The sequence below is a fragment of the Danio rerio genome, chromosome 21, assembly GCF_052040795.2.
Source record: "Danio rerio strain M-AB ecotype USA chromosome 21, GRCz13ab, whole genome shotgun sequence".
In the NCBI taxonomy this organism is placed as follows: domain Eukaryota; kingdom Metazoa; phylum Chordata; class Actinopteri; order Cypriniformes; family Danionidae; genus Danio; species Danio rerio.
The window spans coordinates 18914235-18938152 of record NC_141041.1 but is presented as its reverse complement, the minus strand read 5'-3'; the positions used below and the strand labels follow the sequence as shown (position 1 = coordinate 18938152).

The 23918-nt window shown below is 38.4% G+C and overlaps 1 protein-coding gene across 3 annotated transcripts in view; it reads right to left on the bottom strand.

The window, feature by feature from the left end:
• rxraa (retinoid X receptor, alpha a) overlaps positions 1–23918 on the bottom strand; it is a 346336-nt gene that overhangs the window by 299058 nt on the left and 23360 nt on the right. For all 3 annotated transcript variants that reach the window (XM_087299853.1, XM_087299855.1, XM_087299857.1), the window contains 3 exons: positions 17959–18008; positions 6574–6669; positions 270–546 (listed from right to left, as the gene is read on the bottom strand). The gene's annotated coding sequence lies outside the window, so the exon portion shown is untranslated. The remainder of the gene's footprint in view (positions 1–269; positions 547–6573; positions 6670–17958; positions 18009–23918) is intronic.

Here is a 23918-nt window from a genome sequence, read left to right as displayed (position 1 = left end):
CATTAATAGCTTTACACTCAATGCTCAAAAGTCTATTATATATTTAATCATAATATGTCCATTCGTAATCCACTGCATGGCTCAAGCTGAAAGCGGCCAAGACAACCATCAAATTCACATGCACTGCATCATTTAGTAAAGAAGCTGTACTCACAGAATAAGAAACCTACTTTTAAGCTAATACTGTATAGACTACTGGAAGATTCTGCTGAGCCGCAGCCTTTTAAATTATTTGAGGAACACTCGCTCTTTAAAGCTGAATTATTTACCCCTATTTTATGAAGAATCCAGCCAGCTGGTCTTCCATTAGTCGACTCATTCCACGGACCTCCATGAATGTGAGTGTGTGTGTGTGTTGACTTCGGTCCTCACACTGCCCACTTCAATTAAGTCAGCCGTGGGCTCGTGTTGGGAGAGGAATGAGGGCTGGATGTCCTTATGCAGAGGTGGAACACTTGTCAGCCGCTGCACGTGTTTGGGCCTTCGCTGAGATGACAGAGATCCAGGCCTGACCAGGAGGAACAGCCTGCTCCCTCAAAACAACACCTGCTGGGAGAGAAGTGAGATGAAGAACTCAACTTCAAACACACCATGACTGATTATTACAGTAGCATACAGATAAGCACTGAAGCATATGGAAAAGTGAGTTGAAGTTTTTTTTAGCAACAGTTTAAATTGAATATAAAAATTTTAGGTCTATGCTGAAAAATTATTTGACAGGAAAAAATAAACAACTGCATAAATATGATTTATATTAAATATATTTATATTATTAAATAATCGTTAATATATTTACAGTTGAAGTCAGAATTATTAGCCCCTCTTTTATTTATTTTTTATTTTTTAAATATTTCCCAAATTATGTTTAACAGAGCAAGGAAATTTTCACAGTATGTCTGATAATATATTTTCTTCTAAAGAAAGTCATATTTGTTTTATTTCAGCTCGAGTAAAAGCAGTTTTAAATTTTTTAAACACCATTTTAAAGTCAAAATTATTAGCCCCTTTAAGCTTTTTTTTGGATAGTTTACAGAACAAACCACCAAAAATTACCCTAACCTGTCTAGTTAACCTAATTAACTTAGTTAAGCCTTTAAATGTCAATTTAAGCTGTAGTTAAGTGTCTTGAAAAATATCTATTAAAATATTATTTACTGTCGTGAAACATATTTAATATATATTTTTTGATATTTTAGTAGATATTATATGTAAACTTGCTGTTGCACAATTCACAAAAGAACTGTATGATTATTTTTAATATGTGATGTAAACTGATTTTTTTGTTTCGTTTTCAATTTAAGATTAATGTTTACCTGCATATAACATCTCCATCTTAACTTATGGACATAAAGAAAATAACAATGAAAAAAATTCACACATGAATGAAACAAGTATCATATTTCTCCATAAGTGTTATTAAACTGAATGTTTAATAAAAGCACAACAACCAGGATTATGGACCATCATCAACAAATCTAATTATTTATTTATTTATTTATTTTTGTGAAAACATCAATATTCTTTTTTTTCTTTTTACTTTAACACAACTGTATGAAAATTGGTAAAGGTTTTGCTATGTTGCATGAGAGTGGGGATTATGGAAATAATTTTAAAAAGGTTAAATGAATAAAACAAGCACTTGAACTGGTTGTGGTAAAAGATGTAATAAAAACATATGGAAAAATTATTATATCCTTCATAACAATAACCTAAATCCTTTTTATTTGTTTTTAAACTATATAGTATCTTCTTTAGAAAGAGATCAAAGTGGACATTATTTGTATGGAACTTTCAACAGCGTGCATACATGGAGCTCAGTCAAAAACTGGTAAGTCCTGGAATTTAACTTTTGATATCGTTAAATCCTTTGTTTCTTCCTTCTAATGTACAGCTTTTCTGTTTATGGTCTATATGCATCTCATGATGTAATAGTTATTTATTTGTACTTACCTAACTTCTTCTCTGTATTTGGCTTTACATTATTCTTTATTTTTATTTATTTATTTATTTATGTATTTATTTATTTATTTATTTAATTTATTATAACACAGTAAGCTTTTAACTTCTGTCATTATACAACAAGTCTACCTGTATGGGGATTGGGGATTCAGGGTTGTTTTATGATATGGTCATATGCTCTCTATATTAAACAAAAACTGAAATAATAAAAACAATTGTTCACAAAAAACATAGGGAGAACATTCAAACTCTACACAAAAATGCCAACTGGCCCAGCAGGGCTCGAACCAGCGACCTTCTTGCTGTGAAGTGACAGTTCTAACCATTGAGCCACTGAGTCGCCTGAATGTGAACCATTTAGAATTACACAAAATAAAACACTTTTCCAAACAGATAATGCTTTTGTGTCAAAGCAATACACTAGCAAAAATATATTTGCCAATTTGTCGAGTATTAATTGCTTTTTTAATGACCTTCCCACATGCAGTTCTGCCTTTGCATTTCAACTTTGTTTTAAACAATGTTGGTGTTGTCTTACATTGCTGCATATGAAGGTCCCTCGCTAGCTTATGGAAAAAGCTAAATAAACCACAGCTGTGCAATTCGTCTTCAGCTCAGTTGGTGCCCATGAAGCCCAATGACAGTCTCTTCCAGATTAACACTAACAAACAGATGCATGTTTTTCTCATTTACTGTGTATCTGCATGTAAATGAAAGACCATGTCTATGGGCAGAATGAGTAACCCCTGCTTTTCCAAACAGAGCTGGTGTTTTTGTGTAAAAAGCAGTATAAAACTGGACAATATGAATCATTTTTTTACTGAAAGTGATACTAACAATAGTGAATAAAATAAGTGTTTTTAATTACTAATGTTAACAGATTATTTAATTCATTAACAAAAGCATTATTAGATAACTTTAGTACTGTAAATGGATGAACTACAGGTAAGTATGGGAATTATTAGAACATAGCATGTGTCTTTGGGCAGCATGAGGACACCTTAAGCCCTGCTTTTCCAAACAGAGCTGATGTTATTGTGTAAAAAGGAATATATTAGCTATAATCTATCAACCAAATTGTCTTGTATTGACTGCTTTTTTTCAATGATCTTTTCAAAATGCTTTATGGTATTGTTCTTTCTATTGTTGCCTTTAAATTTAGCCCATTTTTATTTTATTTTTTTGAAATCCTGTTACTGTTGTCTTGCTGCCCATGAAGGTCCCTTGCTACCTTCTGGATCAGAGCTAAATACACCACAACAGTAGCGTCCATCTTGAGCTCAGTTTGTGCCCATGAAGAAAAGCCAGATTAACACTAACAAATAGGTGTATGTTTTTCTTGTTTACTGTGTATCTGGCATTTGAATGAAAGAACGTGTGTATGGGCAGCATGAGGACACTTTAGCCCCCGCTGAGAGCGTCCCGTCACTGCAGCATGGCTAGTTTAGACGCTAGTTTAGCTCTGCTGGCAGAAAAGCCAATGAGACGAATGGACAGAACAGATCAAAGGCACCCCGGCTGTGGCACTGAAATCCACTTTACTGTAAGGCATTTCAGTAAAATAGGATTCATATTTTCCACAAGGCCCCGGTTTTCCCTCGCTCTCCTCCCACTGAAGAGAAAAAGAGGTGAAGACCAAACGCAGAATTGAAAGTGGACGGGCGTCTGAGAGAGAGGACTAGAACTGCGCAAACACATTCTTTCACACATCATTTCTTGTAATTGATTAGGAATTCGCTCATCTGTTCTGTTTTCAATTTCACAGCAAATCTATGAGACAGCTGAACCAGTCTGAGCCATTATCATTTTCATTTTTCACTTTAATCACGCCGGCAACTGCAAACTCGAAGCGAAAAACGTCTGCAGAAGAATTTCCATATTTACTGTTGCTCCCAATCACAGGTGGAGATCATTTGTTACCAGTCATTGCCCTGTACAAATCACTTTGCACAATTGGAATGTCATATTTTTCTATTAAAAACATACACAGGGGGTGGGATACACAGTGTGTGTGTCAAAAAGGACCAGAATCAATGGGCAGTAAAACTGTACTAGCTGTAAATATTTTGAAAACACTAAGGGCCCTATCATACATCTTGGGCAATAATGTGCGAGACATGTTTGGCACAATTTGCTGCTATTTTCAGGCCAGCACAATAATAATTTTCAAATTTTGCAGCACATTATGTAAATGGCAAATCCATTTACGCCACTTTGTGGACTTATGGGTGTATCAGTCTATAAAGGAGATGTGTTAAGGCATGTTGTTGGCATGTTGCTATTTTGAGAAACTAAAATAGACTGCACCATTGACCAACTAAAGCTGCTCTAAAATCCTGCGCAGAGCACATTAGTTATGGGCCTATGCAGGTTCAAACGCTTAATACACACAGGATGTAAATCAATATACAAATATCTATACTTATGAAAAAAAAAACATTTAAATGTTACAAAATTATTATTTCCTACATAAATAAAAAAAACACTGTCTAGGTTTTTTTTACTTCAGTTTATTCATGACATATTTTTTATTCATTAATAAAAACAAGTTTAGATTTGTCCACCAATTGGGTTTTGGAGAGGTATGCCTCACCATATTGGGCATAGGAATAGGACATCTGTTTAGATATAACTCAGTTTTTGACCACACTTTATTATTATTTTTCACCTATTTATTAGCTGGAAATTAGAACTGAATTTAGAAACAGTTTTGAAACAAATCTTTGCACTTAACAAACAAAATTAAATACGTAGGCTAATGGATGTCTTCAGTGGAATGCGTACAACACCGTTTCCTTATCCACAAAGGTAAAGGAGTAAGGTAAAGAGTTAAAATAAAGTAAAGGCAAAGTAAAGAGGCCAAATGGAGGAGGCTCGTTCTTTATCCTCACGCGGATGGTCGGTTTAACTGTTTTCTCAGTATAGGAAGCGTTTTTCCACGTACATAGTCCACTATGTATTAGCAAATGCATCATGGTGTGACTCAACTGACTCTTAAAGGGAATGGGAAATGAGAGTCTGATTGGTTTAACGAATGTTATGTTCAAAACACACCCATAATGTATTTATTTAATTTTTTTTTATGTACAGGGTTTTTGCAGGTTTCACAAAGCCAAATTTAAGACTTTTTAATAGCATGAAAAATGAAATTTCAGACTTATATAGGGCTAAACACTAAGGATTTTATTAATTGGTCAGAAAACTAATTCTAATAATTAAGTAAAACAAATGTATAAAAAAAAACAAAGTACAGTAGCATTTATTTTATGCTTCTAAAAAAATCTGTATAGATTCAGTCCATTTGGTCCACATATTTCTGAATAAATTAATTTGAAAGCGAAGGGAATATGTAACTTTTTCCATAACATAAATGACGTGTACAATTTCCACCCACTCTTGGTTTGTAGACGTTTCAGAAAGCAACCAGTGCCTTGTGATTGCTTTTTTGGCTGCAGTTATCGATATGTCAAATAAACGTTTCTTAGGCCTACACGTCTGGATTTCAGAAATTCCTAAAAATAAAGCTGTAAATTGAAAGATAATATTAAATACTTTTTCCATTAATTTTATGTACGTCCACCCAGAACTTTTTTATCACTGGACACACCCAAAATGTGTGCCAGTGATTGGCTTTCCAGAACCTCTTGTCTCCAGCATTAATATGTGTTTTTACTGTTAATTCAGACTCACTGTTATACTGTAGTTTAACAAATTTTGCCAAATGGAACCTTATTGTAATGTACTAAAAATACTTATTCAATTTTTTTATTTAGTAGTTTGAGAGATGTAAATAAAAACAATGGCCCTAACGTATGTCCTGTTTTACATTTTTAATTTATCTAGCTTCCGATAATCTAAAAAGAGTCACATAATGGTAAATTATATTATGATAGCTGTTTTAACATTAAGTTATGATTGAATTGCCTCTTGTTACAGTTATGAAATAGTTTGATACTCAAGCAGGAAATGTTCATGGGCTAATGACATGACCATTTTGAAATGGTCTGTATAATTTGTGTCTACCTCTATGTTTTTACACTAACTGTCAAAGGTCTGGAACATTCATATTTTAGCTCACCTATGGCTGCATTTATTCAATAAAAAAAAAATAAAAAAAAATAATGAAGACAAAGTAATATTGAGAACATTTTCAGCATCATTACTTCAGTCTTAAATGTCATAAACTTAATATAAATTTGTATTTATTAATTGTATTACTTAAAAAATGCATAATGGTATATTTAAGTGTTTTTAATAAAGAGCAAATTATATTGTGAAACTAGTTTTTACTCACACTTTGAGTTTGCAGACTCTTAATTTTGGCTGAAGGCTGTTTCTAAACCTTCTCCCCACCTTGTGAAAATCACTTTGCTTGAGACTGATTGCACTACCTTGCATTGCCATGACACCTCATACTTATCTCCCATTGGGTGAGTAACTCGTCTCAGAGTGACAAATGTGTCAGAGTCAAGGACGGACTTCTGATGACAGCCAAAACACACCCAACTCCTCTGTCCCACCCGGACACATCAGATTCACAGTATGAGTGATGTGGACAGCGCTGCATTGAATTCACAAAATAGCACTTAAAGGCTGCTGTGTGCAGTGACGCACCTTGAGTAGGCCATTCATCATGCCTGATATTGACAGCAAAGCCATATGTTTATCACTCATCTCCACACCAACAGCTGCCCTCGAGTCCTTGATTACCTACAGCAAACACAAAACTTAAATTTATTTCTTTAAAGCCTAAGATAGTATCTCAAATACACTTCCCAAGAGTTATTAATAACGCATTCAATAAGTATCATTAGTAAAATTAAAAAATACCCTTAAACAAATGGTTTTGTCCTTTTTAACACTGAAAAAATGTTAAAGAGCCCCTGTTATGGGTTTTTGAAAATGACCTCCCATGCAGTGTGTAACACTCCTCTAAGTGAAGTGAAATATTCAGCTAAGGTTTAGATCTGAAAGTGCACCATGTTTAAAACTATTGATTCATTTATTAAAGAGTTGACTCATAGTGATTTGATTGAATCGCCACTTTAACAAGTCTTTAGTCATGCCGGCATGACGTTGATACAGAACTCAAGCCCCGCCCATTTGTTGCGCAGACCCGGGAAAATTTAAATCCCCCAGCCCCGCTCACAAACTCTGAAGAAAGAAAAAGAGGAAGACAAACACTGGGTTGCATCATTTCGCGAAGACACTGTGTTCTGAAGTTTGAGCAAAAGTTAGTGTTATTTTCCCTACCCAAACATGAGGCTGTGAAGAGTCAGTAGTTGAAGTTTATTTTTGCAAATATACCTCAGCATTATAGCCCCAACCTTGTCCTGTGTTACCATTATTTTTCTGACGAGTGCTTCAGCAATCTACATGCTTACAACAAGAGATTCATCAGCTGTTTGTTATATCAGAGAAGGATCAGAAAAGACTATTGATTTATGGGACTTTGTCAAAGCTGGATCAGTTTCTTCCTCCATTTCACAAGTATAAGTAAGTGCAATTAAAATGGTTGCCTCCTTGTTTTCTGTAGCTTGCAAATTGCGTATTTAATTGTGTTTTGTTACTTGTAACCACTTGTACTGTATCTGGTTAACTCTTTGAATTCAAAACGCGACATATGCCACTTTGTTAACGGGTATAAATTTATTTGTGAACTCCCGATCTTCTGCCATTTGTCATTGCTATAGCCACCGTCAGCTGTTCCTACACACGTGCGGTAGTCAAGTATCAAAATAGTAGACCTTTTGCCACTGTGTGCATTGATACTGAATGTGTGTCATGGTTAAGAATAGAGCAATAAGCATGGTGTTAAAGTGCATTGCTTTAATGCACTACTGCATTTGGCTCACACATACTGTACACTCTGCACTCTGACTAATAGTTGATAAGACATGCTTGGCATCTCACACTGAATGCAATCAACCAATCACAACAGACTGAGTCATCGGACCAATCAGCGCAGATTAGCATCGTGCTAAGGAGGTGTTTAGGAACAAATGAATCACTCAACGAATCATATGGGAGTTGTTGGGATAATTAGGTATAAATAAATGCATATTATAAGACAATGAAAGTGTTTTTTTACCTCGAACGTCTATCAGACTGTTGTTGGAGAACCACAAAACCAAAATATGACCTTTTATAATGCAACTATTCACCAAAAACCTTTAAATAATAAATCTTTCAACTGTAATATTATTTGGATCAAATAAATGCAATAACAACATCTCTTAAAACCATTTTTTACAGACACCAGCCTTTTAAATAGTGGGGTGTTTTGTGTAATTAACATATCATAGAATATAAAAGCAAAGCAAGAAAGTAAAGAAGAAAAGAAAAGTCAGAAGGTCTATGTGGATGATGGTGGTTTTATTAGGACAGTTAATCCTGAATAGCGTTCTATTGCTTATCTTGCCATCTTAAATTCCAGACTGCCAAAAGCAGCATGTCTTTTCTCAACATCATGACTTTTATTAGAGTCATGGGCTGTTTGCTGCTCAGTCACAGTTTATTAAATGCAAGAAACAAAAGTATCCTGCAAAGAAAAGTACTGTCTGAAAAGGCAATAACAAGGCTTATTTAATTGTAGTAGTTTTAATCACTGATGACCTACTTTCTTCTGGGGAAAAAAAAACTATAAACGTTTGCATCTGTGATTTTAAGAAATATGAATAAATAATGCCTAAATGCAATATTAAACTGCAACCTTTCTATCCATCTGCTATATTAAAAACACATACACAGGACTTTTGAGGCCATGTAATCCGTTTGCTTGGGTCCTGATCTAACCTCAGCTGTGAAGCGATCTTTGCACTTTCTCTCTGATGCCATGGGTAATAGATGTCTGGAGTCTTTTTTTGTAAAACTTTAACAGCTGACAAAGTGCAGTTAATCTTTCATTTCCCTTTGAGGCACATCACCGACAGTCTATTGGACGTCAGCTTTAGAAAAGATATAATGAGATACAAATGAGCCTCTGGACACTCTGCTTTCTTGCTCTGCAGGTGTCTTGTTTGAAGGCCAAAGACTGACACATGGATATGCAGAAAATGTATTAACAAAAATTCAAGAATACATTCTACGAGAATGGATTGCAGTTGACTGTAAAATAGTGAAATGCTAATGTTCAGTTTTGTGGAAATCCTACAGTATGTTGAGCAAAGTCTTTATTTGTGATATCCATTCTGTGCTTCATAATAAATATAATTAATTTCTTTAAGATATAATTTCATAAACAATAGATAAACTGTGGAAGATCAGCTGTTTGTGTGGCAGTCATCCATTAGAGGCTGCTGCTTTACTTTCATTTTGTGTTTCTTTCATTTTCTATTCAAGTTTACAAATTTGCAGATTCATAAACTCCAAAGATTATGCACTGTTAGAGATAGCTTGATAAATGGATAGATAAAATCAATAAAGAAAAGAATAATTGTATAATAGAAAAAACAAATAATGGATTAATTGAAAAGCTAAATTATAAAAAAGATAGAACATAAAATTATAACATTGTATAAATATAAGTAATAAATTATATTAAAAAAGTAATAAATTATATTATTTGTGTATGTAACTATTTTTGTATTTTTATTTTATTTGTATGTTATTTCTGTAAGTTTACTTTCCAAAATGAATTCTCATTGCACTTAAAAAGTTACAAGTTACAATCATAATAAAGCATGTTAGCAAGTTTTTAATTATTAGTGAAGGAATTATAATGCTTTGCGTTATTATTTCATCTTTATTTACAAGTAGCATGGTATTCACAGCTATTGTATATCTCTGTCCATTCGCATCCAATCCTTTTGTGCCCTCTAGCAGCATAGTCGCAAATTGCTGTTACACCTAAAAAGACGTTCTTAATCCAGCGTCACACACTTCGGTAATGGTCCTTTTGAAGTGTCACCCACTGTTATGTGGATTGATAAATAGAGAATGAATAGTATATATATATATATATATATATATATATATATATATATATATATATATATATATATATATATATAGATAGACAGACAGACAGACAGACAGACAGACAGACAGACAGACAGACAGACAGACAGACAGACAGACAGACAGACAGACAGACGAGAGATAGACATATACAGTAGATAGACAAACAGAGACAGAGATAGGAAAATAGACAGACAAAAACATAGATAGATAGATAGATAGATAGATAGATAGATAGATAGATAGATAGATAGATAGATAGATAGATAGATAGATAGATAGATAGATAGATAGATAGATAGATAGATAGATAGATAGATAGATAGATAGATAGATAGATAGATAGATAGATAGATATATAGACAGACAGACAGACAGACAGACAGAGTCAGACAGACAGACAGACAGACAGGCAGACAGGCAGACAGACAGACAGACAGACAGAAAACATTATTTAACATAATGAACCAGTAGTCATCAGGGCTCATTTTCAGCATTCAAATACTTTTCCATATGGTTTTAAATTTGCACAAGGCATCTGCTCATGACACTCATTTCATTTTACAGGAATTCCTTCACAGGTTTTTGAGTTTAGAAATCTCTTTATAAGTTATATATTATGACATAATTCTCTAATGTTTATTATGTGGTTTTATATCAGCAGAATTACACAAAATGATGGAAAGCAACATGACTCATGTTCTCAAATTCCCACCCTTTGTCATGAACGATTGAGCTTTTGCTCCCTGACGGAAAACAGCAGGGTGGATGGGGATGGGGGTCTGAATTACAGGTTTCTTTTGTGAACAAGTTTGAAACCCCTCTGTTTTAAACGACAGCGCTGAAAACCCATCTGTCATTGAGCAGATTTCCATTGTGTGAAATTACTGCTCTGATTTTTTTTCAAAGGTGAGCAGCACCACTGAACGCTGTACAAATCTAGCACTTCTCTGAGTCCCTGGGCCCTAAGCGCCTCCTTGAGAGCAGGAGTCTAAATCAATCTAACAAGGAGAACAGCAGACCAAAATGCATAACTACTTCTTCATTTTTATTTTGTATGAAAAGGGAAAGGATTTCACTGCTGAGAAAAGGGGAAATGAGAAAGGCGTGATTTAGAATAACGAGATGCTGAAATATGGGGAGAATTGTGGGAAGAATTAAAGATGAAGTGTGAGTGGGTACACAAAAAGAATAAGAAAATGCTTAAAAAAAATTAAGAAGGGGAAAGAAATGGGGGGAGAAGGGCCCCAGACAGGCTGGAGCAGGCCAGCGCAGGAAAGGCTGTTTTTGCTGAAAGGGAGGAGAGAACTTGCCAAGAATAACCTTCTTTGCTGTCATGCAGCCATTCAAGAGCGGCACAGGGAGCGAGAGAGTGGAGAAAGAGGGAGAGAAATGCCTTAGGAGCTTAAAGAAAAAAAATCACATGGGTGCCAGCACTCTCTCTCTTTTTCTTATTTCTTCTCTATCCCCTATTGATTTAACCACCCATTTCCATCTTTCCACACTCTGCAGTGTCATCAGACCAAAAAAGAAAGAAGAGAGAGAATCTGTCTGTACAAGCACTGATCATTTCAGATTATTTCAGTGGCATCCATAGAAAAAATGTCAGGTGAATATTAAAAACGTGTGAAGTTTCGTTGAAAGTTTAGTTTAAAACTTTTACAAATTGTCATCACGAAAAAAATGCTGAAGAATGTAATATCCATTCTTTTCTATTTCAGTAATTTATTCATTTTCTTTTCAGCTTGGTCCCTATATTAATATCGCCACAATGAACCGCCAACTTATCCAGCATATGTTTTTACGCAGTGAATGCACTTCCAGCTGCAACCCATCTATGGGAAACATCCATACACACTCATACACTACGGACAGTTTAGCCTACCCAATTCACCTGTTCCGCATCTTTTTGGACTGTGGGGTAAACCGGAGCACCCGGAGGAAACCCACGCGAACACAGGGAGAACATGCAAACTGTAAGACACACAAAAACGCCAACTGACCCAGCCGAGGCTCTAACCAGCGACCTTCTTGCTGTCAGGCAACAGCACTACCTACTGCGCAACTGCATAACTCTTTTCTATTTGATCAAAATAAAAGTTTTCACACTCAAACACTTCTTATTGAGATAAAACAAAATCAAACCCAAGTGGTAACAAACTTTTATTTTCTGTTATTGAAATATTGTAAACCAGCCTTCATTAACATCTTTAGTAAGAAAAAAAAAACTAAATATGGAAGTCAATGGCTACCGGGTCCATACAGATATTTTAAAATATCTGTAATTAAAGTAATTAAAATGCGAGTAATTAAAATGCTCCAACTGCTTAAAAAGCAAATAACTGAGACAGTCTTTCACTGAGCCGTGCTGACCGTTAGAGCCAACTGCAGCCTTTTGTTTTGAGCACGTGATCAATAATAGGCATTTAAGAACTTGCTAAACAATGCTCAAAAAGCAAGTGGAATAATATTTATCGTTGTTTATTTGCTATAAATGCTCATGTTGTTCTGTGCATGTACTTGAGTTTTGTTTAGTATACCGAGATATCGTTTGATGCACCGTGAACCGAATTGATGGCATGAAAATTGTAACTGAACCAAACTGTAAGACACCACCTAATAATAATAATAATAATAATAATAATATATATATATATATATATATATATATATATATATATATATATATATATATATATATATATATATATATATATACATACACACACATACATATACATTATCACAAGAGTAGCAATGCGATATGACTGTATATCAGCACTGGTGGGAGGCATGGGCCTGAGCGTACCACCAGTGTTAATATACAGCCATATCGCACTGATATGAGTGTGATATTGCGTTTATACAACATTTCGACTGCACAATCATGTACATAAAAAAGAAAATCAAACACGGAGTCTAAAAACACTTTTGTGTTTTGTGTGAACTACTTTCTTCCACCATTCATTCACATGTGCAGCTGACGGAAGCAGACAGAACTTTTTCCAACATTTTCAAAATAACTTCTTTTGGGTTCAACAGAAAAAATAAAGACATACACGCTTGGTTAAGTAAATGGTGGCAAAAATTTTATTTTTGGGTAAACTATCTCTTTAAGTCTGGTATTAACCAATACCTAAAGCATTAGCCAATTCTTCAACCAATCACAATCCAGCCCTTAAGCTATCTATTTGAAATTCATTTTATTTCCTCCAATAAAGCTGTACAATTCATCCTAAACACTACTGGATTTCAGCTCACCATTAGATTTAAGTGATTTTACTGTTTGAAATATTTGCCCGTTGATTAAATACACTACGCAATATAATGTCAGTTTTGTTAGGCTTATCTCGAGTCAGCCCTCATTTCACAATTTAGACAGCATGCTGTGAATTATTCTCAAAGGGAAGCAAACAGCTGGTGTGAAACATCCGCACAGAACAGACCAGATCAAAAGAGCTGATAGAGAGAGAGAAAGAAAGAGAGATGTCAAGGAGAGACAGAGAGACTGAGCAAATCCCACAGGCCTTTAACGCAACACACCAACACAACACGTCTGCCTTCTAAATCAGCACCTCTCGCTCTCGTTGCTCCATCCACTGGCAGCCTTTGAAGAAGTTACTTTGTCATTCATTTCCCCGACATCCAGCACGCTGCTTCTCCAGCTCTCTAAATGTTTGATTTTTATTCACTGAGCTGCAGAAGTGACATTCACCTCAGACAGGTTTGGAGGTCCTTTGAGAAACACGCTGCATTTGAGACCCCAGTGCGGGACGGACAGAATAATTACAAATCTCTGCACAAAAGACATGTCTGTTCTATAGATCTCTGTGACGGTAGGGGGGAAATTATCCAAAAATATAATGTTGTTTTGATTGGATAACGAGGACGTGAGTAGACAATTGGTAAATAAAATAATGATCGAGAGTTCAGATGCAAAAACCTCTAAGTGTTGCCTGAAATTTCTTTTAAAATTAGTATTTTTCTTAGCCTCCTATGTTTATGGTCAGTTATTTCACTTTAAAAGGAATGAAAATAATCTGTCCTTTGCCAAGGTAAAATTAGAAGAAAAAAGATTATCAATAAGTTAGAACAACTTATGTTTTTGTACATTTTAAACCCTTATGTACTGTTGGGGATGCTTTCATCCACTCTGGGGTGATTTGAAGTCTTAATTTGGCCATACTTTTTTCTGTGTTTCAGAAAGCAGAATGAGTTTTGGTGACAAATCTTATTTTGACACATATTTTAAGAAAATGCTTTGACATAAAAAAAAAAAAAAACCTCAATACACTCTGGATAAATTTACTAGCCTTTTATTATGTTCTGGGTGAAAAAATCCCAAAAATCAACTGCTGTAAAAATGCATCAGATAAATATTTATTTTTACAAATTGTTTTCAAATTTGTTAATCAACCTCAGTCTTGATCCAAACTACTAAATTGTTAAGAAAATTACAGGATTTTAACAGTTTAATTGCCAAATTATTAAATTCCCTGAAAATATCACACAAAATGACATATTTTCAATATAAAAAGTAATTGTGGACTGAATTGTTTTCTTTACCTTTTATCACAGTCTTGGACATGTGACATAACATTGCCTTTGATACATGGTTATTTATTGATTTTAATTATTCTCCCTAATTTACTGTTGATAGCTGTTTTTGCCCCATTGACTTCCATTAAAACCACTTTTTTGGTTGCAAAGCCATGACACCATTAAATCATGGATCTTTGATTGTTGGTGGTTTTCACTGTTGGGAAGAGGTCAAATTTGTAATTTTTACTGTTGATCATCAGTCGGCAGCATTAAACCTTTAGCTAGGCCTGTGCAAAAAAAATGTATATAAAAAAACTATTTATATGTGTAAACTGTGTGTGAGAGTGACTCACTTACCTTGGCGTGTCTGAGAAAATCAAAACATGCATTTCAGCTCTCAGAACAACATGGAATCAACATAAACTGTGCATTTATGCACCATCAAATGTGATTATAATGGAAGTCAATGGGGCAAAAACAGCCACCAACAGTAAATTAGGGAGAAAAAATGAAAATCTAATAATGCATCAAAGCCAATGTTGTTACTAATCGTTCATATGTCCATGACTGTGATAAAGGTAAAAAAAAAAAAAACAGTCACCAATTACTTTTTATATTGAAAAATACACCATTTTGTGTTTTTTCACCAAATTAGTGACATCATTTTGGGAACTTGGCAATTAAAGAGTTAAAATCCTATAATTTTCTGAACAGTTTAGTAGTTCTGATCAGGACCGAGGTTGATTAATAGATTTATGTAAAAGAAATTGGAAAAAAATATTTATCTGATGCATTTTTAAAGCAGTTTAATTTAGTGGATGTTTTCATCCCGAACATAACAAAAGTCTAGAGACTTTGAACAGTGCACAAGGGATAATTAAAAAGGTATTAAAAAGGTTAACCGTGTTCAACTTTTGAAAATTATACAAGCTGCTCTATGTCAAACATAAAGCATTTAACAAAGTGCAGTGTTTCCCTTAGTATTGTATTGTAGGCCTGCCATACTCCCAATGGCACCCCACTTAAAAGTCAAGTTATTTAATTGTATTTTCTTTATAAAGCAGCAGGTCACAACAGAAATCATTCATTCAATTTCTTTTCAGCTTAGTCATTTATTAATCTGGGGTTGCCACAGCGGAATCAACAGCCAACTTATTCAGCATATGTGTTACACAGCGGATGTTCTTCAGCTGCAACCTTTCACTGGGAAATATCCTGACACACTCCTTCACACACATACAGTATTTGCACTATGGACAATTTAGCTTATTCAATTCACCTATACCTCGAACCAGCGACTTTCTTGCTGTGAGGCGACAGTGCTACCCACTTCGCCACCACGTTGCCACAACAGAAATCAATTGATAAAGTTCTTTCCTACAGAACAGGTCTATACTTTGTTTGTTTACTAAACGAACAAAAGAGCCTCATGTTATTCATCTTATTTACATAATGGCATGTTATTTCTGTCTGATCACTGTATATTGCATAAATTCTTGCACAAACTCACACCAGCCGAGAGAGAAAGCTCATCGTAAGATATGTTGTGTCTTCCAGATGGAAATCAGCTGAGCAAGGCGAAAGTAAACAAAATCCCGCTTTTATGCTGGGTTCACATAAACACAGAAATAAGTATTTGCATTAGTTAATAACATAAAATCAATGCAATAAATTTGATTTATATTAAGAATACAGACAAATACGCAAGTAAGTTTTACAGAAATTTGGTGTACAAATGCAAAATAATTCTGTTTCAATAATAGTATATGCAGTTCATTCCGCTGTGGTCTAACGGACTAAGGGACTAAGCAGAATGAAAATAAATTAAAGAATACATTTAAATATGATGTATTGCTCCAAATGTCTCGAATAAACTGTATTTGAAGACATACTGATGCAAATTATGAGAAAAAATGCCATAAAAATAGTCATTTTAGACCCTGTAATGCAAGTTAAAAATCAACTTTAACACAAATTTAACACTGCCACAAATAATGGAAACCAACTGCCACTGACTTTTAGTATTTTTTGTATGTTTCTACTATGGATGTGAATGGCGACTGGTTTCCAGGTTTCTTCAAAATATATTCTTTTATAGACTGAAAATAATAATAATAATAATAATAATAATAATAATAATAAAGGTTTGTAACCACCTAATTGGGAGTAAATGATAATTTTTGAGTCACCTATCCCTTTTTAATTCTTTATTTTTTAAAATGTTAATTTAAAAAAGCATCGTATTGCAACAGTGGTGATTTTATTTATTCATGTTCATTTCAATTTCATTTTTAAGTGCCACCAGTCTTCCAAAAAAATTTCCCATAAAGGATGTGCGGAAAAAAACTTTTCTGCCAGTTTCATAGAGCTCCAAAAACGTCACTGACTACTTCAAATTTATCTGCTCTTTCTCAGCTGTCAGCACAAATATATTGTGGCTAAAACCCTTTAATGTAAAAAGCCATTTCATGCAGGCTTCTAAATTTTATCAATAATTACAGAGTGCATTACCAAAAGCTTTTTTAATAGGTAATGGGGATATATTTTTTGGAAGGTACAATACTTTCTTATTACCCAAGCCCAATGTACAACATCAACAGTGGTTTATTTGAGTGTTACATCCAGTCCAACACTAAACGAAGGAATGCCCAGCAAACCTTTTCATATATATTTAAATGTGTGTGAATGTAAGAGTGTATGGGTGTTTCCCAGTGTTGGGTTGTGGATGGAAGGGCATCCGCTGCGTAAAACATATGCTGGATAAGCATCTTGTTTAATCTGAATCATGTTTAGAAAGCTCTAGAAAGTTCTCAAATCTACCAAACAAGCTGTTTTGGTTTTCACTGGATGATGCAGAGTTGACAAAATTAAAATAAATGGTCAATCTGGATTCTAAAAATATACTGTACATAAAAATAATACAACAAATACATAAAATACTATAACTTAAAACTATATAACTAAAAAAAATCGACAAATAAAGTAAAAATAGCTATAAACAACATGTTTTAAAAAAATCTATTAAATTAAATATTTAAATAAATTTAATTCAAAATTGTATGTAAAAGTTGCATTTTAAAACCCCAAAGAAAGACAAGGGGAAATATGCAGTTGTCACAACACAAAGCATAAAGTATTTTTTCATAATAAAAATAAAAATGTTTAAATAAAAAATGTCATTTATTAAAATAACAATTCAATGAAATAAAATGACAAAATGAAGTCTCTGACCCAGGTTAAAAGAGTATAATAAAATAAATAGGTCAAAAATGGCAATTTTATTTCTCAAAATAAAATAAATATATAAAGATAAATATGAAATAAATATAAAAATAAATAAATAAAGTTATGACCATTCCCACAGAATTGACACACTATACCTTTAAGGTCCTGTATCAGTTGAACTGAACTCCAAATTAAACAACTACTGAGTTCATTCTCAGAAACTGGGGACATCTCTCTATTTGAAATAAGAGCTGGAGAGACACTGTCACATACCTAATCTTTGTGCAGGAACACAGACTCCTTATGGTGCTGTCACCCACCTGCTGAGAGAAAGAGAGATAAAGAGAAGAGTTAGAGAGCCCTTGTTGACACAGAAAACACTATGAAATTGAAGCACATCAGCATCTATTATTCCATGTTGCATATTTAGTGAAGCCTTTTGTGCTAATTATCCCCATCTTCATCTACTCAAACATGCACCCAGATGACCTTTTACCAGAGCAAAATCAGTTCATCTCAAGAGTCTATACAGTACATACAACCTGCACATTTTTTCCTGGAATGTTTGTTAATGGAAGAATTGTAGGGCTTAAATCCATTAGCTATTTGAAGAGTTTTACAGAAGACAATTACTTTTGTAGTTGTCTCCTTCTACTCTGGTTTCCAACAAGAGCTGTAAGTGGTAGACCAATCACAACAGACTGGGCCAACTAACCAATCAGAGCAAAGTAGAGTTTTGAGAAGAGCCACTCTTAAGAAAAAAATGTTTGAAATTATTTTAGATTTGATATAAAATGTATAGATCAATTCTGTCACTAAAACTGTGCATAGTTTTTATGGACAGAATTTCTATGCGCAGCTTTTGGCTGGAGGGGGTCCAGTTCTGGGACCGCAGATGATGTTGTTTGCAGATGACGTTGTTCTATTGGCATCATTAGACAAGGACCTTTAGAAGGCACTGGGGTGGTTTTCTGCCAGGCGTGGCACGTCTGGCATGGGAATTAGTACCTCCAAGTCCGAGGTTATGGTGCTCCACCGGAAAAAGGTAGCTTGCCATCTGCAGTTTGGAGGAAAGTGCTTACCCCAGGTGGAGTTGTTCAAGTATCTTGGGGTTTTGTTCACCAATGAGTAAAGGATGGAATATGTGATTGGCAAGCAGATCAGTGCAGCAGCAGCAGTAATGCTGTCTACCAGTGGTAAAGAAAGAGCTGTGCCGAAATGCAAAGCTCTCGATTTACCGGTCAATGTATGTTCCTCCTCTCACCTATGGTTTTGAGCTTTGGCTTATGACTAAAAGGACAAGATCTCGGATACAAGTGGCCGAAATGAGTTTCCTTCACAGGGTGGCAGGATGCAACCTAAAGCCTCATTCACACTACCAGCAACTCACAAAGGCAAAGCAACAAGCGACCGTTGAATGAAGAGCGACTTTGAGCGTCAGCCAGTAGGAGCACCAGTAGAGCTCATGTGATCCTCTCTCAGCTTGTTCAGATGCATTCGTGCTGTATATACCTACACAGACCTGCGTTTGCAGCAGGTCGCCACCCAGAGCGTCAGGCAGCTACAAAGTCACTTTTAGTCTGAATGAGACATTATAGATAGGGTGATGAGCTCTGTTACCCGGGAGGAGCTCAGAGTAGAGTCGCTGCTCCTCCACATCGAGAGAAGACAGCTGAGGTGGCTCGGGCATCTATTTCAGATGCCTACTGGACACCTACCTTCCAGGCATGTCCCACCAGGAGGAGGCCTCGGGGAAGACCCAGGACAGATTAGAGGGAGTTTGTCTCTTGGCTGACCTGAGCACACATTCAGATCCCCTCAGAGGAGCTGGAGGAAGTGTCTGGGAAGAGGGAAGTCTAGGGTTCTCTCCTGAGACTGCTACCTCTGCGACCCAGCCCCGGAAAAGTTAAAATTATTAATGTTAAAAAAATTAAATGAATGATTTAATAAATGATGAATGTATAGGAGAAAGTAAATGTGTTTTTATTTATTTACATTGGATGCATGTAAACCAACAATAGGACACTTAAAAATAAAAACAGATTGACAAAAATTGCAAAAGTTTGTGGTTCGTAAAGTTTTGTAGTGGAAAATACAGAGCATGGTGGCTTGTTTGTTAGTATTTATAATTTGTGAGCAGTGACCTGTTAAATAAAGATAATAAGAGAGATGGAAAGAAAGAGAAAGAGAGGTTAAACAATATACAAAATAAAAGTTGATTAAAATGGTTAGGTAAGTCTTAAAGTTATTCTAAAAGGTTGAATCTTATTTATTAAATGTGATCACTGAAACTGAATTAATAATAGCTTTTGAGATTGATCACAGCTTTGGAAATATCTACTTAGGAAACATAGTAACGTTCGAGGTTACAGAAGTAACCCTTCGTTCCCCGAGGAGGGGAACGGAAGTGCCATGAATGGGAGGATTCGGATCAGAAGCCGCTTATCTGGAGAGTATTGAACGGGCCAATGAATGAAATTAATTGGCAGCGTAAGCTTGCGCAGGTGTGCGACATCTGCAATCATCTCAGCATATAAGCACACCTGAAGCCAGCAGACGCCATCCTTTTAAGCTGAAGAGACTTTCAAACAGCTAAGGGACAGTCATTATGGCGACGGAATATGGCACTTCCGTTCCCCTCCTCGGGGAACGAAGGGTTACTTCTGTAACCTCGAACGTTCCCCTTCGGTTGGGGAACTTCAGTGCCATGAATGGGAGAAATGGAAAGCGCCATAATGACTGCACCTTACCAACACCCCCGATGAGGAGATAGTCAAGCAAGCGTGACGCACCCACATCATGGGGGGCGCGGTCCTCCAACGTGTCCCTGGCCCTAATTTATCCTACTTCAACAGAAGTTTTACGGATTTAGATATATTTTTTGGGAAGTCGTGAGCATCTAGATAATTCTAGGAAATACGACAGTACGTTGGGAAGCGTGCAATCCCGATAGGGAGGACGCTGCGGAGGCCATCCGTTACCCAAGGGGGGGATAGATGGCAGAATTTACCTATGGACTAGCCCTAAAAAGGGGGAGTACGCATAGCAAAGAGTGGTTAGCGGAGAGGGAAGACACGGGTCCGCCCAGGGGGGGGACTTAACCGTGGCGGAATAAGCATATGGGATCGCCTAGTGGGGATCACGCATAGCAGGCACCTATACCCAAAACGCGGGCTGACCAGCGGGCAGACCTACAACGTAGTGGGCCAGCAAGTGACTCCTCCGCTGAGTCAGTGCTGGGGGCCACGGAGGAATCTGCAGGGCTCACCTGACGGGGAACTTTACTGACAGATAAAAAAGGCGCACGTACCTCCGTGTTAGGGAGAATGGCGCAGCAAGCGTGTTTCAACACCCTACCGAGTTGTCTCCTCAATCACCAAAGGGTTACCTAATACCCTTGAGGAAACCGGCTCCACTCGCAGATTGTAAAACCTTGCAAATGTGTTGGGTGTCGCCCAGCCCGCAGCTCTACAGATGTCTGTTAGAGAGGCGCCGCGTGCACGCGCCCAAGAGGATGCAACGCTCCGAGTGGAGTGTGCACGTACTCCCGGGGGACACGGCTGACCTCGACTCGAATAAGCGAGTGAAATGGCATCCACAATCCAGTGGGATAATCTTTGTTTCGATACGGCACTTCCCTGCTGCCGACCGCCATAACAGACAAAGAGCTGCTCAGATGATCTAAAATTCTGAGTACGGTCCACATAAATGCGCAGAGCGCGAACTGGACAAAGTAAAGAAAGGGCTGGGTCTGCCTCCTCCGGGGGCAGCGCTTGCAGGTTCACTACCTGATCTCTAAAGGGGGTGGTAGGAACCTTGGGCACATAACCGGGGCGGGGTCTCAGGATAACGTGAGAGTAATCCGGCCCGAATTCCAGGCACGAGTCACTGACCGAAAATGCCTCCAGGTCCCCGACCCTCTTGATGGAGGCCAACGCAACCAGCAGAGCTGTCTTCAGGGACAGAATCTTAGAGATACTGATTCGAGTGGCTCAAAGGGATCGGATCGCAGACTCGTGAGAACGAGGGCGAGATCCCAAGAGGGCATGAGAGGGGGGCGAGATGGATTAATTCGCCTAGCACCCCTAAGGAACTGGATGACCAGGTTATGCTTTCCCACGGTGCCGCCAGCTACCGCGCTATGATAAGCGGAGATGGCGGCCACGTAAACCTTGAGAGTGGAGGGCGACAGCCTGCTGTCCAACTTCTCTTGAAGGAAAGAGAGCACAACACTAATCTGGCAATTTCGGGGGTCTTCTCTGCGAGAGACGCACCATTCAGTGAATAGACTCCACTTCAGGGCGTAGGCGCGCCTCGTGGAGGGGGCTCTAGCCTGAGTGATGGTATTAACCACCGCAGTCGGTAGGTTACCTAAGTCTTCCTCGCGTCTAGGGACCACACGTGGAGGTTCCAAAGATCGGGGCGAGGGTGCCAGATGGTGCCCTGTCCCTGAGAGAGTAGGTCCTCTCTCAAAGGGATCCGCCAGGGGAGGGCCGTCGCGAGGAGTGAGAGCTCTGATATCCAGGTCCGGTTGGGCCAAAGGGGCGCAACTAGCAGAACCTGTTCCTCGTCCTCCCTGACCTTGCACAGAAACTGCGCGAGCAGGCTCACTGGGGGAAACGCATACTTGCGCATGCCCCGAGGCCAGCTGTGGGCCAGTGCATCCGTGCCGAGAGAGCCCTCGGTCAGGGAAAAAAACAACTGGCAGTGAGCGTTCTCGGGGGAAGCAAACAGATCGATCTGGGCCTCCCCGAATCGCGCCCATATCAGCTGAACAGACTCGGGGTGGAGTCTCCATTCTCCAGGGCGTAACAGCTGTCGTGAGAGCGCATCGGCTGCACGATTGAGCGTGCCTGGGACGTGAATGGCGCGCAGCGATTTCAGCCGCGGGTGACTCCAGAGGAGCAGACGGCGGGCGAGCTGAGACATGCGGCGAGAGCGCATACCCCCCATGCGGTTGATATACGCCGCCGCCGCCGTACTGTCCGTCCTGACCAGCACGTGTTGCCGCTCCAGCACCGGTAAAAAGCGGTGGAGAGCGAGGAACACTGCCAACAGCTCTAGGCGATTAATATGCCAATGCAGCTGGGCACCCTTCCAGAGGCCCGCAGCCGCATGCCCGCGACACACGGCCCCCCCAACCCGTGTTGGAAGCGTCTGTTGAAACAACAACATGGCTGGACGCCTGTCCTAGAGGCACACCGGCCTGTAGGAACGAGGGGTCGTTCCAAGGGCTGAGGGCGCGGCGACACAGCGCAGTAACCGAGACCCGGTGTGTGCCCGCGTGCCATGCGCGTCTGGGGACCCGATCGTGAAGCCAGTGCTGAAGTGGTCTCATATAGAGCAACCCGAGCGGCGTGACGGCGGCTGCGGATGCCATATGCCCCAGGAGCCTCTGAAAGAACTTCAGTGGGACCACTAGTTTGCTGTCGAGCTCCCTCAGACAGTTCAGCAACAGGCGAGCGCGTTCCTCGGAGAGGTGCGCTACCATGGTGATCGAGTCCAGCTCCATCCCGAGAAAAGAAATCCTCTGCACGGGGGCGAGTTTGCTCTTTTCTCGGTTGACCTGAAGCCCCAGTAGGCGGAGATGCCGAAGCACCTCGTCCCTGTGCATAATCAATTGCTCCCGCGAGTGGGCTAAAATCAGCCAGTCGTCGAGATAACTGAGTATGCGAATGCCCGCGAGCCGAAGGGGCGCTAGGGCACCCTCCGCGAGTTTGGTGAAGACCCGCGGAGACAGAGAGAGCCCGAAGGGGAGGACCTTGTACTGCCACGCTCGACCCTCGAACGCAAACCGCAGAAATTGGCGGTGGCGTGGAAGAATGGAGACATGGAAATACGCGTCCTTCAGGTCTATGGCTGCAAACCAATCCCGAGGACGAACGCATTGGAGAATGCGCCTCTGCGTGAGCATTCTGAACGGCAGCTTGTGCAGACAGCGGTTCAAAACGCGCAGATCTAGGATTGGCCGTGACCCACCGCTCTTTTTGGGTACGATGAAGTATGGGCTGTAAAACCCACTCTCCATCTCGGCTGGAGGAACCGGCTCGATTGCACCCTTCGCCAGGAGGGCAGCAATCTCCTCTCGCAAGACAGGGGCGGACAGGGGGTTGACCCTGGAGAAATACACGCCCGTAAACTTGGGGGGCCGTTTCGCGAACTGAATCGCGTAACCGAGTCTGATTGTGCGTATGAGCCACCGCGAGGGGCTGGCCCGCGCTAACCAGGCAGGC